Consider the following 17,579-nt stretch of genomic DNA (forward strand, 5'->3'; position numbering starts at 1 on the left):
CTCCATGGTGCTCTGTTCACTGAAGAAAGAAAATATAGAAGGGCACAGTCAGCAAGGGTCAAGTTAGGTGTTAATACAGCTTTGTTCTTTCAAAATATGCTCATTTTCCTGTTACGTTGATTGTTTCATGGTTGCCTTAGAGGCATGCTTTAAGAAATTATTGGTTCTGAACCAAGTTAGCCGGAGCCCCAGTTTGGTGAGTAAGTGTTATTTAATCTTATAGTTTAAATTTTATTTTGTTTTTTGATGGCATGTGGTTGATGAAAGTCATTATTATTATCATGTGATGGTGTGGTTTACTTAAGCAAGTTGTGAATTAGTAAGGAGGAAATTGGAGAGATGTTATTAGGAAGTGTTAGATAGGTCCTAATTAGTTGTGTGAATAGCTGTTCTGTAACAGTCATGTATGTGTTCCTCTATGTGTAGAAAGAGTGCCCTTATTTGGAGTTGAGTTATCATCACAAGTCCTGATCAATAATATAGTAATGAGCATCGCATGCATCTTGATTGATTGCATGCATGTATTTATATAAAGTTATAAACAGGCTGTGAGTTGACTAAGAGCTTCACGATTATTCATGCTTTTTGTGTCATCTTGTTCATCTCGAGAGCAATTTCATTCTTACTTACTTTCTACACAGTGTCTTGTTCTTTTCTAATTCAGCTGCAGGTCATGAGAGGTATCCTTATCTAGCCCTTTTCTCCTCTGTCAGGATTGCTTTTTAAGGTCTTTAAGGGGGGAAATGTTGTTGTTATTGTTAACACTGGATTTACCTTTTGTCAATTCAAGTGTTAACCTTATAATTGTTCATGGGAACAGTTTGGGATCAAGTTGGACCTCTCCTTACTCCTTGATTGTTTGGCAACAATGGTTTGTGGACAGATTCACTGTGGGTTCTATGGCCATGACCCCTTTCCAGATGTAGATTTCAGTTTTCAAGGATTTTCAGTTACCTGTCAGAGATTGTGTTTTAGAGATCAGATTTCCAAATTTAACAACTGTGAACAGTCAATTTTGACCTCAGGGCTTGTATAACAAGCAAATACTTTTAATCACAATGTGGCATAGACATATGGTGAATCTCAAGGAGAAATTCAGCCCCTTTTATGCCTCAGCTTCACTTTTATTGTCTGAACAAAGTGTTATTCTGAGAGGTCCAAATTCAGAGTTTCAATCAGCATGAGATTGGTGGAGTTGTAATGTGTATTTGATGGAGATTGCATGTTTCTTGTAGCAGATTCTCACATTCAAATCACCTTTATTACATCGTAATGACAGGTTTGGAGGATCAGTAGATTTTGTGTTGACAGGATGTCAGAATTGGTAAATTTTGGAGGCCCACCTACCATTCAGCGTTAATTCTGGGGCCAAGCTGAGTTATTAATTTTGGGGCCGACTTGTGCTAATAAGGATGCCATTCATGTTTATAACACATCTTTGGTGCCTTTATCCATTCTTTGTTATTGTCTTGAGCATCTAGTTCTGTGCACTCTTTTAATTTTTCAGAGCTGGGTGTCATCTTCTTGTGCTTAAGCTCACGATACAAACAAGATAAGGTAAGATAACTTTATTGATGTCTTGTTTTTTTGTTCTTAGGAACAATAATATAATCTGGACTGCCAAATACATGGAGATGAGATAGACTTGGTTTCACACCAATAAATGCCTCCATTGGTATCATTTCCTCAAGATCCTGTGAAGACACCTGTTCAAGATATACATAGCCATATTACAAGCCTCAACGTAAAAAGTCATCAGCACATCCATGTCATGAACCAGAGAATTAACAGTGTCAACGATGGCCCTTTTCTTCTTCTCAACAACCCCATTCTGTTGTGGATTGTAAGGTATAACCAGTTCCTTTTTGATACTGGTTTTCCTTCATAAAGAATCAAATTTCCCAGAGGTATACTCTCCTCTGCTATCTGAGCAAATTACTTTGATATTCCTTCTTGTTTGGATTTCAACGAAGGCCTTGAATTCTGTGAAATTGCTGAACACCTCGTCCTTAGTTTTCAAAAAATAGATCCAGGCCCTGCGAGAGAAATCATCATTAAAAGTGACATAATACCTTCTGATTTTTTGGTGGCTACGGTCGGTATTCAAGTTGGCCCTAAAAGGAAATCAAAAGAAAGAAATTTAAAATTTGAATTTTGAATTTAATTAGCCTCCAAAAAGGTCAGGTCAGCCCCAAAATCCAGATAGGCCCAAGACAAGGAGACACTAGAACTCTATAAATACAAACTCGACCTCCCTCATTTGGACATAAACTCGTATCTCACACAAACATCTATTTCTGTTCACGTGTGCAAAGGAGAAAAAGAAGTCTTCTGAAGCTTGACCGAGCCTGTTTTGGAGTCCGTTGACCAATGCTGACCTAAAAAGGGTGACTGAATTTCTAAGGCAGTTTGACTGTGATTCTGAGGTAGCTGCAGGAGGTCGAATTTTGGTCCTGTTGACTAGAGTTGACTAAATTCTGTGCAACAACAGGAAGGCCGAATTTTTGGTCTTTTTGACCAAGTTTGACCTGTATGATTTCTGTGGTCCGTTTGAACAATTTTGACTGGAAAGATCAGATTGTACTTTTGCTGAATTGAACAATTTCTCCTAGAAAAGGTTTGCTGGGTTTTCTCCTGAGTTTGGGTTTCCCAGGTGAATTTTTTTTGTCTCTGTGTGCTTGGCTATCTCTTTATGATCCTACTGTTATTATTGCATTATGGTTGAGATTTTCTATGTATAAATTCTTAATGATGAATGTGATATAAGTAAACTTATTTAAGAAATCATGGGGAAGTAATTATCTGATCTTATGATCAGATTTATTTTGAAAATTCAACAATACCAATTACTTGTTAGGGAAGCAGAAGACATGGGTCCACATACACTTGACTGGATTAGATCAAGACTTGCCTCAATCAATGTTCATTGCTAGGAAGCGCAGTCTTGACATGCTTGCCCAGAGCACATCCTTTGCAAACATTTTCCTTTTTCTATCTTGAAGTCTGGCAATACCTATGCTACCTTTTTCAAGATAGGAAGTGCTTCATATTGCAAGTGACCAAGATGCCTGTGCCATAACTCACATGACTTGGTACTGTAATGTACCAAAGCATTGTGCTTCATCAAGCCTACCTGCAACCAATAAAGACCTCCAACATAAACTCCTTTTGTCACAACTTAGGTTTGTCTTGTCTTTTAAAGATGACCATGCGAGCATTGAACTCGGCCATACATTGGAGATTTTCCATATATGATATTGAAAGGGGATTCTTTCCGAACCTAGGAACATATAAAACAATATTCAACTCATGAACATCATGTGTGGGTGTTTGGAAGCAGATAGAACCAACTCCTCTCACGGGATAAGTGGCATGATCACCAAGGTCGACGCTTATGCCTCCCTCTTGCTTTTGAATCTTGCTGAATAAAGACTTGTTGTCATATGTCATATTTGTTGAGGCTCCACTTTCCACATACCAACCAACATTGGACATGGTGTTAGAAAATAAACAAGTGCCAATGCCAGATGCTTCTGTTAAAAGCTGCAATAAGAGGAAGAAACAACCCTTCCAAGGGTCAAGGTGCTTTTGTGAAGGAACCTTGGGTTCCTCACCCAATGACCTCAACTAGGTCAAGTACATTTCCCAGTTAAAACTGCAGCTGAAATACAAACTCCCTCGAGTGATATCAATCATATAAAGATCTGAATCCATGTGGAAATTTCTTGTAATGGAAAATTTAATGCAAAATAGAAATTTTATGTTCAACCTTGAAGGTTTCTTGGATCTTAGCCTTGTGAATTTTCAGCCTTAGTGCTGCTGTAAGACAAGGTACAAAAAAGCAGCAGAAAGAGTTCAATGTCTCACTTCCAAAAATCCCAAACTTCTTAGCAATCCAATGAAAAAGATACCAAACCAAAGGAATAAGAGTCAACCCTGTTACGACAACTTATCAGCCAATATCTAAATCTGAAAATATTCTACTGCTACAATACAACAAGAGTAAAATCAACCTCTTATGTTCTCCACTTAGGTGTCAAGTCACTTAGCAATTGTCCTTTTATTTATTTCAAGTCAGCAAGACAGATATGGTTGTAACAATGCATAAAGAACATATGTAACTGGAAATCAAATGTATAAATTGCACAAGTTTTTGACAGCTAAATGTTTATTGAAATGCTCAAGATAAAGTGCATATATATACAATAGCTTTCTCTCAAGGCTAGTACAACTCCTCCTAGCTCTCCAAATTCTTAACTATGTCAAATCAACAAAATCCTAGCAACCAAGAAGATCCATTTGCAAGAATCACTCCAACACATCCTCTAGAACAAGACATCCTCTCCTCTTCTTCCTCACAATCCACCCTAGGGTTTTATCTCAAAATGCTAATCTCCAATCTCCAAGGGTTAAACCCCAAAACCTATATCTCCAAGATGCTCAAAGATACTCCTAGAAGAACGATAAACCCAATTGATTCAAGAGAGAGAGAGAGAGAGAGAGAGAGAGAGAGAGGCTAGTATGCACTCTCCTCTAGGTCGCATATCATCACAAGAGTGAATACAAGTGAGTGAATGAAGTTATGAATGTATGTATGAATGAGGAGACTCTCACCTTCCTCTATTTATATGAGAGGTAAGGGAAGCCAACAATACAACGGGGGCCTTAGCCCTTACAAGCAATAGGCCAAACAAGTGAGACTGTGAGACAATATACTCTAGATTCTAAACTATGTGTGTCATGCTCCAAGGGATGTCGTGCACAATAACAACTCCAAGGTGATGTAACTATTCAAGGCAAGTCAACATCCCTCCTTCAGAATCCTCCATGGACTCCATCAATCCTCCCAAGCAATTTACTCTACTAGGTTAATTGCCCTTGCAAGAACATTGTTGAAATCGTAGGCATCCTCGACCCATCTCCAATTGTTAAAATTGGCAACTAGGGCCAAATTCCACCTTGGGACAACTCGTTTGATGGAGATGATGATTGCATTAAATTCCTCTTTTCGAGAGGACCAAAATTGATATAAAGATCATCCGATTTGGACAAGCGGAAGTGCGTTTTTGAATTTATGCCCACACATGTGCAAATTGTTCAGGTAGGCTTATGAAGCCCAATGGATGTGACTCTTCACCCACAATGAAATGTATAAATACAAGTGACCTCTCACCTCATTTGGCATCTTCATAATTCTCTCTCCTTCTCTCATTGGTTCATACAACATTGTGCATTCTCTCTCTCCCACGTGTGGCACAAGGAGGGAAAAATTACAGGACTGAATTGCAAGGCTGAAAATCTTAGAAATTTCTGCAGCTTGACCAATGTTGACTTTGACTTTTTGGGGATCATTTGACTTTGATTTTTTGGGTATATTTTTGTCTGAGTAGGCCGCATTCTTGGGCACAAAAACCGAGGAAAAGGAGGGCTTTGACCTACGTTGACCGCATGTTGACCAAGTTTGACTGTAGATTTTGTGACTGTTTTGGGCTGAATTTGACCACTGCTGGAGGCCGAGTTTGATTTCCTTTGACCGAGCTTCAAAGGAGGAGTTTGACTGTTGCGTTGACCATCTGTGATTTTTGGTTAGGTTGAAGTTTGACTGCAGATTTTTGTTTTGGCTTGAATTTGGCAAGTTAATTTTGACTATTGTACCCTCTCTCTTTGCTGAACATTTTGATATAATAATAAGAAGAATTGATCAAAGGGTTTTCCCCACATTGGGGTTTTTTCCTAGCATCCGCAAAATTTGGTGTCCTTTTGTCTTGGCTTGTCTTCTGCATTTTGTTTCATGTTCTGTCTACTTTTATTGTCAATGTGATTAATGGTTAATGTGATTGCTACTGGATTTCTAAATTGAAAATTGTAATTGGGTTGCTAAAGGAACATTGAAGTAATTGTGCTAAGCATAGAACATACCATGTTAACTAAAATTAACACCAATCCTCTAAACAAGAGTCAAGTTGCCACATGTCAACTAGGGGCTGATGCACTCCTTTAAGTTGCATAATACTCGTTATCCCTTATAGGGCGCTCTCCAAGAAAGTAGGTCCTTCATGGAGTCTCAATGAAGGGTGTCCACCAAACTTTCAAGAGAACTCTAATGCCTAAGGGAAGAACACTAAGCTGGCAACCATTCGAGTTCATGTTTCCACTAAGCACATTATCTCAACTGTGCAAATCCATCAAGGAGTATCTCTTGTGCCATTCCTTCTTGGACCATCTAGGGGTTGAACATAGAACATGTACCCTAGATATCATGAAGCATCCCATGCATAGTGTAAACACTCTTAGAGTAACCCCAAAAGTTAACGCTCACTATTTAGAAGGAATATGTTTACATTGACACATTTTGACTCCATCCACAACTCCACCAAATATGCTACTTGCAAATCTATACTTGCTGTAGTCTTAGAATCAACCACAGTCATCTCAACATCTTGATTTTCAAATGAATGGTGACCAATTTTGAATACAAATGAATATTTATCTAAACAAAAGCAACATTCTAAACTCCATCGTCCTCCATGTCAACATCATGAGCCAAAATCAACAGACACCACATCTTGAGCTCTAGGACATCTTGTGAAGAAGATCACATCTCCATACAAGATCAAGACAAGTGTATCACATTCATCAAAATCACAAAGATAAAGATCCTTTCAAGTTAGCTCATTGATCCTAGAATACAAATATCATGATACAAGCAACAGTTCGTGAAATATCTTTCGGTGAACATGAGAGTCCCTCTTATGCACCTCAAATCCTTTGGCAACTGGACCAACTTGAACTAGGTCAACTCCATCTTGTGAGAATCCTAAAGTAAGAGTAACATTATGTTCAACTCCTTCTGTCTAAGAGAATCCATGATCCTTGACAAGAGTATCATCACGGGCCACTTCCTTTGTCTGAGAGAATCCATTATCCCTAATGCTCCCATCAATTGATAATTGCAACTTTGCAATCTATTTCAGCATCATCCTCCATCAAAGTATCACACCTCTCCTCCAATGAACAACTAGAAGGCTCATGGATAAAATCAATATCATCATCACACCTCTCCTTTGATGTACAATTGGAAGTCTCATGAAGAGGAGAACTCAATGCAACGTGACTAGCATATCTCCTAGGTGGTACACACGCTCTTATCGAATATCTAGGTGCTTTTACATGCATTTGAGCCTTTTGCAATGCTTGAGTAAGCCATATCAGTCTCCTACAGGCAAGGGTAGAAGGTGAGGGCATGTTTGATCATGGCCCCACATCATCGTCACTTGAATGTGGATCATCATGAGTGTCAAGTTCAACCTTTGGAACAATTACTTCTTCACCCTCTTTAATTACTAAAGGGAGTTCATGTGAATTGGAAACTCTGTCATTAGACTTCACATTGCCCCTTATTACTGTCTTCTTCTAATTTGGAATATAGACATGGTAAGCCATTGAAAGTCCCATTGTATCCAACAGAGAGACCTTTAATATTGTATGGTTACAATTCCACTTCTCCTCAGGCATAAGAATATAAACTAGACTCCCAGAAATGGAGATGAGATAGATTTGTTTTCGTACTAGTAAATGCCTCCTTTGGTGTCACGTCCTTCAAGATCCTGTGAAGATACCTGTTGAAGATATACATGATTGTATTACATTCCCGAGCCCAAAAATTCATAGGTAGATCCATGTCATGAATCAAAGACTTAGGAGTCTCATTGATAACCCTCTTCTCCCTATTAGTGGTCCCATTTTGTTGTGGGTTGTACACTGTAGTCAATTCCTTCTTGATATCGACTTCCCTTCATAAAGAATCAAACTTTTTGAAGGTATACTCTCCTCCACTATCCTACTAAAGTACTTTGATCATCCTTCTTGTTTGGTTTCCAACCAACGCCTTTAATTCTTGTGATCTTGTTCAACACCTCGACCTTAGTCTTAAAAAAATAGATTTAGGTCATGTCAAAAAAATAATTAAAAAAAGTGACATAATACCAACTACTTGTTAATTAGAAGACACGGGTCATGTTATCACCCAAAACTGCACCACAGGAAAGTGCTAAATCGAAGTCCTGAAGCACAAAAATGAAGTGATAACTAATAGGCAGTTAGCCTAAAGGTCACTCGTGATTGCTTCTTTGTTTGGATTGGTGCTTTTCCAATCTTAGGGAGGTGTCCGTAGTTTGTCATGCATTGAAAATCATCTTAAAATCTGCATGTTAGTACAAGAAATTAGCACATAAAGATGGATCCTTGGCATGCAATTGACTGGTTTGTTAGATTTTGTAGCTCAGACAGGTGTTCTAGTCTTAGGAGGTGTCAATGGGCCTAAGAGCACAAGAGGATAAATTATCTCCATGCCCAGTTTATTTTTTCTAAAGGAAAATGTCTTAATTAGATTACTAACCAGTTTTTAATTATTTTCCTAATTATAACTTATGAACATCATTTAATTAATCAATATTAATTGAGACAAGTCGATTTCTCTCTTCTAAAAAAGTGATTTGATGGAGTCAAGATGATCTCAGGAGGTGTCAATGAGCTAGAGAGCACAAGAGGATAAATTATCTCCAAGCCCAGTTTATATTTTCTAAGGAAAAATGTCTTAATTAGATTATTAACTAGTTTTTAATTATTTTCCTAAGTCTAACTTAGGAAAACATGTTAATTAATCAATATTAATTGAGACAAGTTGATTTCTCTCTAGTGACTTTTAGAAAAGTGATTTGATGGAGTCAAGATGATCTTAGCCACTCATCATGATCAGATTTTGGCCGTTGATTGCTCACCGAGAGATTATAAGAGGAAGTCCCTAGGCATTTTGGAGGCATACAGACAACGAATGAGCAAGGACGCAGTGATAGCATGGGTTGACACCAACAGAGGGTTTCCACAGTGATTGAGGAGAGATTTCTTCTCAGTGATTTCCAGTTTTTGAGAGATAGAAGGAGGTTGAATTATTTTGTAGAAGGTCGATTTTATACAATGGTGTGAATTACTAGAAGGAGGCTAATTTTCCAGAGAGGATGAATTCGCTGGAGAGGTCAATTTGTAGGAAAAATGCTAAGTTTGCCAGAGAAGATCGATTTTGCCAGTGGAGGTTGAAATATTCTCTAGGGGTGCGAGTTGCTAGTGGAGGCTGAGTTTTCTCCAGGCAGCACGTGTTGGTCAAGTCAGTGCCATACAGGAGGGCCAAATTGCTTCCATGTGGTCAAATTTGTTGAAGAATCTAGGGAAAATGTAGTTAATGTGCTTCTTCTTAGCGTGATAGCAATTTGTGAAATGATTTTACTATTTAATAATTTATCTTATTTTGATCTTCTTCTTATTATGAGTGTGTGTTTAGTTCATCAAACTGCTACCAAAACAAAGAGACAAGAACACAAGAAGTTGGCATTCTGCCAGGGCCAAAACCTCTCCCTCTTGGAGAGGAAAAACCCGCACATAATTCTTCTTATAGAGATTCTACTTGATGAATACCAAGACCATGACCCTTGACCTACTAGGCCACTCCAAGACCAAGACACCAATCCTTTTCTTATTGTTGACATCATCATCATCATTACTGTGTCATCTAGATCATCATCATAGCTGCATCATTGAGGCCATCACTACTGCACTCTTCATTGCTGCAACATTATTGCTGCACCTTTATGGAGGGCTTTACCATGATAATGAGATCATCGTTGTTGTACCATAGCTGCTCCTTTACTTATATCCTTGTTGCACCCTTACTGAGATCATCTTTATGTCAACGAGGTCTCTATAATGTATGAGAGTTGCATCGAGATATTGATCATGACCTTATCTTCATGATTACCACCTCACTGAGATGATGACTGTGACTAGTATGCCGAGAATGCTTCACTGTGAGGTCACTGAGCTTCGTCTTATTATCATTATGCCAAGACTGTTGAGACATGACCCTTCTTCATTGACACACTGAACCTCTGTCTTTATCTGAGATTCCTGTACCTTGAACTAGGCCGAGACTACAGAGAAATATGCGAGGAGATTACTGTAGTTGTCACCGAGATTTCAGAGGTATTTTGAGGTTCTGTCATCATCCGAAGTTGCAGACACTTATCCGAGATTTCTGTCTTACTGTGCTATCCGAAGTCTTGTACCATACCTCCGAAAACTTCAGAGATGTCCGAGATTTTCTGTCTCTTTTGCGGATACCCCAGTTGGGTATATATAGTGGTTATGTCTCCAGCTTGAGCCGACTTATGCAGGTGAATTGACATGTTATCATTTAGTTATTTAATATATTTTTGTAGGCCGTCATGATGTCTTTTCATCGCTTTGTTTGCAAGCTTCTTCTTTGAAGGACGGTGCTTGTCTTGGAGGGCTACTTGACACTAGGTTGACTCATGTTCATTACATAAATGCTCAAGAAGAGCTCTTCAATATAATTTCGACTCTTTGACTTTCCTAGATCTATAGAATGAGCAAGAAACTCATTCATATAATTTACAAATAATAATTCGTTTTCTTGACAAGTACAAAGATCAAAATTACATTGACAAATACCGAACCTAGTTACCCTTTTCTTCAACATAATTTACTTGCAGAAGTGAAGAAAATAATTTGTCGGAGCTTTGCCATGTTACGACAATCAGTTTATGTAATTTTTAGGTACAAATTTGTTGAATAATAATAAAACCCTCATTTGCAACCCCATCACATTGTTTGTCGTAAAATCCAGATCTCTATACAAACCCATCACACTAATTGCTGTAGAAGCTCCCTTTGACACCAGAGCTTGTCCCGCTACTTGTCTTGGACCATGAATTGGAGACTTGTGTCAGTCTCCTATGCTCCTAGGGGACTTCTCTCTCCCACCCTGAGCATCCTCCTTTGTCATCTTGAATCAGGACCATCTCCTGACTGAGTTAGAAGTATCCTCTCTTGTAGTTGCCTTTGGCATTACCATTGAATATGATATCCATTCATACTCACCATCCATAGGAAGACCTGCCAGCTTGTACATGTTGTTGACATAGATGCTAATAACTTGTGTTACATCCACACTCTCTCCCATCAGATAAATCACTACTTGTCCATTACAAAATAGGGCAGCATATTTGTCGTCCTCCAAAGCTGCCATGAAGAGAAGATTTGCTCGCAGCTCTGGTACCCACATCTTGTTGTCACCCTCTAACATCCTCTTGACTCCAACTAGAACCTCACATATCCAATCCCCGTCACTACATGTGTGGTGCTAGCCCCACGTACAACATGCATGTTTGAGTCAATATCTCTCATACTCAAGAACATAGCTTTAGTTCTTGTCATGTGGCACGATGCCCCGCTATCCACAAACCAAACTCCAGTGTTCTCACACTCAACAACACTACTACTCGAAAGATGAGACACCAAGGAGAACTCCTTCTTTAGCTTCTCTTTAGAGACATTCACTGCAGCTGAAGTTGGCACCAGACTAGCTTCCCCCTTCTTCCTCTTCTTCTTGTTAGGGCACTAACCAACATAGTGACCATACTAGTTACAACCAAAGCACCAAACCTTGCTCATGTCTTTCTCCTTAGAAGTGGATCCCCCACTCCCCTTCATCTTTCCTTTGCCTTTGCCCTTTGCTGCAAGAGCTACATTCTCTTCATCAACACCCTCTGCTTTCACCTGACTTCTACTTAGAGAACCCTCTCTGATCTCTTCTTGAGTAAAGACATCCCACAATTGGCTCCAATTTGGAAGTTTTTCTCGACCCACAACACATTTCAAAAAGACATCCCACTCGTTAGTGAAGCCTTTTAAGGCTATCCACACCAACTCTGAGACTGAGATGACTTCCCCTTCAGTTGTCGACTCGTCCTTTACCTGAGCCACTTGTTGATTTTTGGTAGCATCGGATGTGCCTAGCCAAGAAAATTGGTGGAGAGGCTAAGGCACATGAGATCTCCAAGACCCATAAATTGTTTGGGGAAATTCCACACGGATGGAGAAATATTAAAATAATTAATATTTTTAATGAGACTCTAAGTCTAAACTTAGGAAAATTAAAATATTAATGTGTATTAATATAATATGGGTGAGAAAGTTCTAAATAACGAGGATCAAGCCAGATCTAATCTCAGCTGCTGATTAGGGGCTTAATCTCGACTGTTGAATTGTCAACAGGAAAAGTATAAGAGGAGGCTTGAGGGTCAGTTGGAAAGACACCAAGTTGATCAATCAATTCGATTTTTTGGGGCAGGGTTTGCTGAGAAATCAAACTAGTGATCTGTTGCAGCAAGGGGCAATTCGGCAGAAGGCTGAGAATACATAGTAGAGAGGCAGAGAAAGTGCCAGAGAGACAACGCAAAGCCTTGGAAGGTTGACACAGAGGAAACCAGGACTGATGCAGAGGTTGAGGAGGCTAGTGCAGGTGACGCAGAGGCAGTAGAGGTTGACGTAGGCAGCGTAGAGGGCTGCAGAGCTGAAGCTGCGCTGAAGAGGCAATGTTAAGGAATTTTCGTGGGACAGACTGGGAGTTGAGAGGTAGACGCAGAGCTGTAGAGGGTGACGCAGTCCCTGGAGGGTGACACAATTCCGGAAGGAAGCTTGGAGCAGCTTTCGCTGTCCAGTGGAGGAATAATGGAGGTCACTATGGGTTTCATCATTTGGTTGCTGATCAACCGATTATCTGTCTCCGAGGAGAGGTACTTATGCTAAGGAAAACCTTTGAAGGCTAAGTCATTTCTGGCACCCTAGTTGTATTCAAAAAACTGCATAATAATAAAACCCTCATATCTGCTGCACCGGTTTTCCCGCATTGGGTTTTTTTGGGGATGATTGTCCAAAAATAATGGTGTCCCTTGTGTGATTGTCTCAGTTATTTCAGTTGCTGATCTGTATATGTGTGAAGGCTGCATTTGTGTTTATTTCGGTATTTATAATTATAAATAACTTGTTAATGGAAAGAAAAAGTAGGAGATAATAAACCAGATAACGCAGTAGGGATTTCTGATGTGTCAGACTTAGAAAATTCCACACCACTCTGGTAAGGTAGGAGGCCATGTTCTCCTTTGGCCATGTTCACATTGTGCAACTTGTCTTTGAGAGCCATCTTTCTATTTTCATTCCTTGCTTCATATAAATTCTTCAGAGTATCCCACATCTCTTTGGTTGTTTGCTTCTCAGCCAAATGAGGCATAAGGTGGTCTCTAACTCCATCTAGAATGATCCTTTTTGCTTTAGCCTCATTCACTTCATGAATGTCCAGTGCAATAGGATCGAATATGGGACTAGGAACAATAGTGTTGACAAATCTCCACAGTTTGTTCTCCTTGAGAACAACACCTATTCTAACCTTCCATTGCAAATAGTTGGACACCCCATCCAACTTGTCCTCATTTTGTTGTTGGAAGCCATTCTCTCTCAATTGTTCAATAGAAAACAAACAAACAATTTTCCCCTCTACAACCTTATTATCTTAATAAGAAATAATGTTTCTATTGTCCTTTCAGAGCCCCAACTCTGATACCATGAAGAAAAACTGGACAAAAATACCAATAGTTTCTCTTAGCACTTTTGTCAAACACTTGGTGACCTTTGATTTTTGACTTCAATAAAATCCCAACAGTGAAAATATTTAACTCAATATTTCAACAATACTTTTATAAGTAGAAACACACGCCATTAAGTTCATGCAACATGTAATGTCCCTTTTCGGGAATTTTGGGTATTTTTCTGAGAATTTTCTTTATAAAATTTTATGTTGTCATTTTTGCCAAAAACCTACAAGATTATACCAAAATGCACCGGTAAATAATGACCCATAAATTATACCAACAAAGTAAACCCATAAAATCAAATAACATCAGAAAAAATAGCACAAGGGATGACTTAGTTTCATTTATTATAATATATCATGCAGAGTACAACTAGAAGTATCTGAGACAAAATAGGAAAGATGATCGCTGAGTGGACCTCCAAATGTTTTACTGTTATGATGATCTTGATCCCACAAAACTCCACAACGGCTGCACCCTCCCTCCAACAACAGTTGCCACTAAACTGAAAGATGATGAAGCACCAATTGAGGAACTGAATGATCCTCGCTCTAATATCCTTGAAGCTTTATGAAACTCTTGGATGAAGTCTCTTCAAAGAGAGTTGGGTTTTTGTCAAACACTCAACAACATACCCGAGGGTTTCTGTCCTGGGGCTACCAATGAAGTAGAGAACCGGGTTCTCAACCTTTCATACAAGAAGAAATGTCAAATCCAAGATGTCCTCCAATGAACTCCTCCTCTTTTATAGATCTGATGGACCCCCTCTAAAACCTTCTATTTTATTATTATTTTAATCATGGAGCACTTTTCCCTATTTTATTTTAATTAAAATATTCCTTTTAATGCGGGAAAAGGGTAAATTGGCCACCATGTCTCCCCAGGTCACTGAAACTCTTATATGACCATCCCATCATGTAGGCTTTCTCGTTCCGGTTCCAACTGTTAAAATTTGGGTATCAGAGGACAAGTGGTTCCCTAAGGCTTTGATCTTTGCCCTAGGGAAAAGTGTCCAAATTTTTTTTTTTCACTTTTCTCCTAAAGTGACTTTATAAGTGGAAAGTCAGTTTAATTTAAAAGTGACTTTATAAGTGGTAAAGTTACATTCTAATTTAAAGGTGACTTTATTAAAGTTAATGAAGAATTAGAAAGTGAAAAAGTGACTATGGAAATAAAAGGCTAAGTGGGTCTTTATTTAAGTGGGTGAGTTAAAAAATAGAACGTGAGAATTAAATGCACATTTATTCTCATCCTTAAATCTAAATGAATCTTAGCCATTAGATCTTAAGGTAACCCAAAAGGTCATTTAGAGAATAAAAAGAGAAGAGAAGAAGAAAAGATCATTTATTTTTTCATGAGCATTTGAGAGAAAGAGAAGAGAGAGCAAGGAGAAAATTTATGAGCAGTGAGGAAGTGAAGGAGAGCAGCAAGAAGACATTTCAACAAATCTGGGCAACAACACTTATTGGCACGCATCCCAAGGCAAAATCGTACAACACGACAAAAGGCACAAAAACTGAGGAAGAGGGACAACACAGAAATCGAGTAAGAGGGACAACAAGGGCATGAATTTCGAGGAAAATTTGGGAATGAATTTCGAGGCATCTGTATTGCTGAAATTCGTATGGCCCGTACAAGTAGTTTTGGGCACATTTTTTGAGGTAAGCCATACAACAAGTTTTGGACAAATTTTTTGAAGCAAGCCATACATCATTTAATGCTGTTTTATTGCTAGAAAAATTTCTGTTTTGGCTGTTCACTGATTGACATGATTGTCGAGGTGGAGTTCAAGCATGAAAATCGAGATAAGTTGTAATTTGTGGTTGCTAGAATTTTTATTATGTATTTCAGTTTCTCTTTAAAAGCATTTTCAGAAATAAAGAAGAGTTCTCAAACTGGTTTTCCCCAAGAGTTATAGGGGGTTTTTCCAGGGTCACAGTGACAAAAAATCACTGTGTTATTTTCTGTGTGTGGCTGTCATAATTTGTTGTGTTTTATTTTTTGCAATTTCAGCAGTTGTGAAATCTCTAAATTTTTGTTTTCAGGAAAATATTGTCATTTCCAGATTTTAGAATTTTTATCATGCTTGGATTTAAAATTAAATGCATGGAGTGATAAAGAAAAACTGATAACCGGAGTGGGGGTTGAAATTTCTTCATGGTATCAGAGGTTGGTTGGTTGAAAAGTGTAGTTTGGGACAACAAAGTGAAAATTACAACAAACAAATTTTTACACAGATTTTTTTTTAGTTTGGTAGGATAGTGAAACATGTCTTTGGGTTTGAGAGTTGAAGATAGATTGGATAGGAAGAACAACTACAGTGCATGGAAGGAGAGAATCCAGAGCATCTTTGAGGAAGTAGAAGTCTGGGGCATTATGGTAAATACTAAATACCACAGAACCCAGTAGTGGTACCTGCTCACCCTGTACAATTGGCAGAGTTTAACAAAAGAATGCTAAGGCAAAAAGATTTTTCTTGGAAGGAATCAAAGATCATGTCATTCCTCATGTGAGAGGAAAGACTAAGCACATGAGATGTGGACAACCTTGACCAGTGTTTACTAGAGCTCAAATGAAAATAGAAAAATGGTCCTAAAGGAGAAACTGATGGCCATTAAAATGGCCAAGATTGACAGTGCTACAACATACCTCACAAATATCACTTTAGTGAGAGCTGAGTTGGCAACCGTAAGTGAGCTCAAATGAAAACAGAAAAATGGTCCTAGAGGAGAAACTGAAGGCCATTAAAATGGCTACCACTGATAGTGCTACAACATACCTCACAAAGATCACTTCAGTGAGAGATGAGTTGGCAACCGTAGGTGAGATCATTGCACCCACTGAGTTGGTTATGATTGCTTTGAATGGTCTTGCAAAGACTTGGGAGAATTTTGTGGATGGCATTATTGCACGGGAAAACCTTCCTGATTTGGAGAGGTTGTGGGATGATTGCATTCAAAATGAGATCAGAAAGAACCATCTTGGGGCAGCCAAACAGGTGGAGGAGGATGACAATGTGGCATTGTTAGCGAGAGGCAAGAAGGGTAGAGCAAAGAAGCAAGCTTCCAACAATGGAGTCAAAGGCAAAGGTAAAGGCAAGCAACAGAACAAGGAGGACTATTCCAAAGTCAAATGTTGGAATTGTCAAAAGTTGGGACACTATTGTTATAGATATGATATGAAAATATAAGATAATGCAAATAAACTCAGAAATAATATGAAATGATTCTTTATTGATCAAAACCCTTATGGTAGCGCAACACCATACATTCACTCCTTAAGGAAGGAGAACACTCCACAAGCCATATGCTTGTTCACACAATAATTCCTTGACCATTTTCCATGTGGAGTCTCTAGCTTTTATATAGGCCTCATACATACAATACCATGGATCATTACCATGGTTCCCTCATACCATCGACTAATACCATGGGCCCATTACATTATTACTAACTACTTGTGGTCCCTTACATGATATGGGTTAACCACCTTATTTATTACTATGGCCCATCCCATTATTACATTATTACCTTGGGTACCTCCCTTGGTACCCCATATTATCCCCCCTAGGTATATAACATTCCACGTCCCTTAGCATGTTTCGTCCCCGAAACATGGGAAGAACACAAATAATAAGATCTACTCAAAAGAGTAGTCCACTAGTACCATGCACATGCATCTAGCCATCCAAGAGAAAGGTGAACCCTCGATCTCGCTGGTGCTTCGCTTGCTTGAGATGGAAGTTGACCATGGCAGCTCTTCTGTATTGATGTGTAGTAGGTGGATCTTCGCTCCTCTCTATCTGTCCTGCGGGGGTTGTTGTCTGTGTGGCTAATTGGTTGCCATCTTGATGGTTGTCTTACGGGGTGATGATATGTTGAAGTTTTAACCCACGGTGTCTTTTTCTTTAATTCACCCTGCTGTGGTGCCTGTTGTGGTGTCTTCTTTTCCAATATGACTTCAACCACTGAGCCCTCCTCTGATGTACCTGTAACCTTTTCTACTTCAGCCTCTGTTTGTGTTTGATTGTCGATCATCAAAGGCTCATCATCTGATATGTTAGTCCCTGGAACATCT

General features: G+C 38.9%; 1 pseudogene across 1 annotated transcript in view; it reads left to right on the forward strand.

The window, feature by feature from the left end:
- LOC149266410 (aspartic proteinase 36-like) overlaps positions 1–17,579 on the forward strand; it is a 42,115-nt pseudogene that overhangs the window by 16,811 nt on the left and 7,725 nt on the right. The window lies entirely within an intron of this gene.

Source organism: Pinus tabuliformis, chromosome 6 (assembly GCF_031772625.1).
Source record: "Pinus tabuliformis cultivar Carrire ecotype Pingquan chromosome 6, CPIR1, whole genome shotgun sequence".
Lineage (NCBI taxonomy): Eukaryota > Viridiplantae > Streptophyta > Pinopsida > Pinales > Pinaceae > Pinus > Pinus tabuliformis.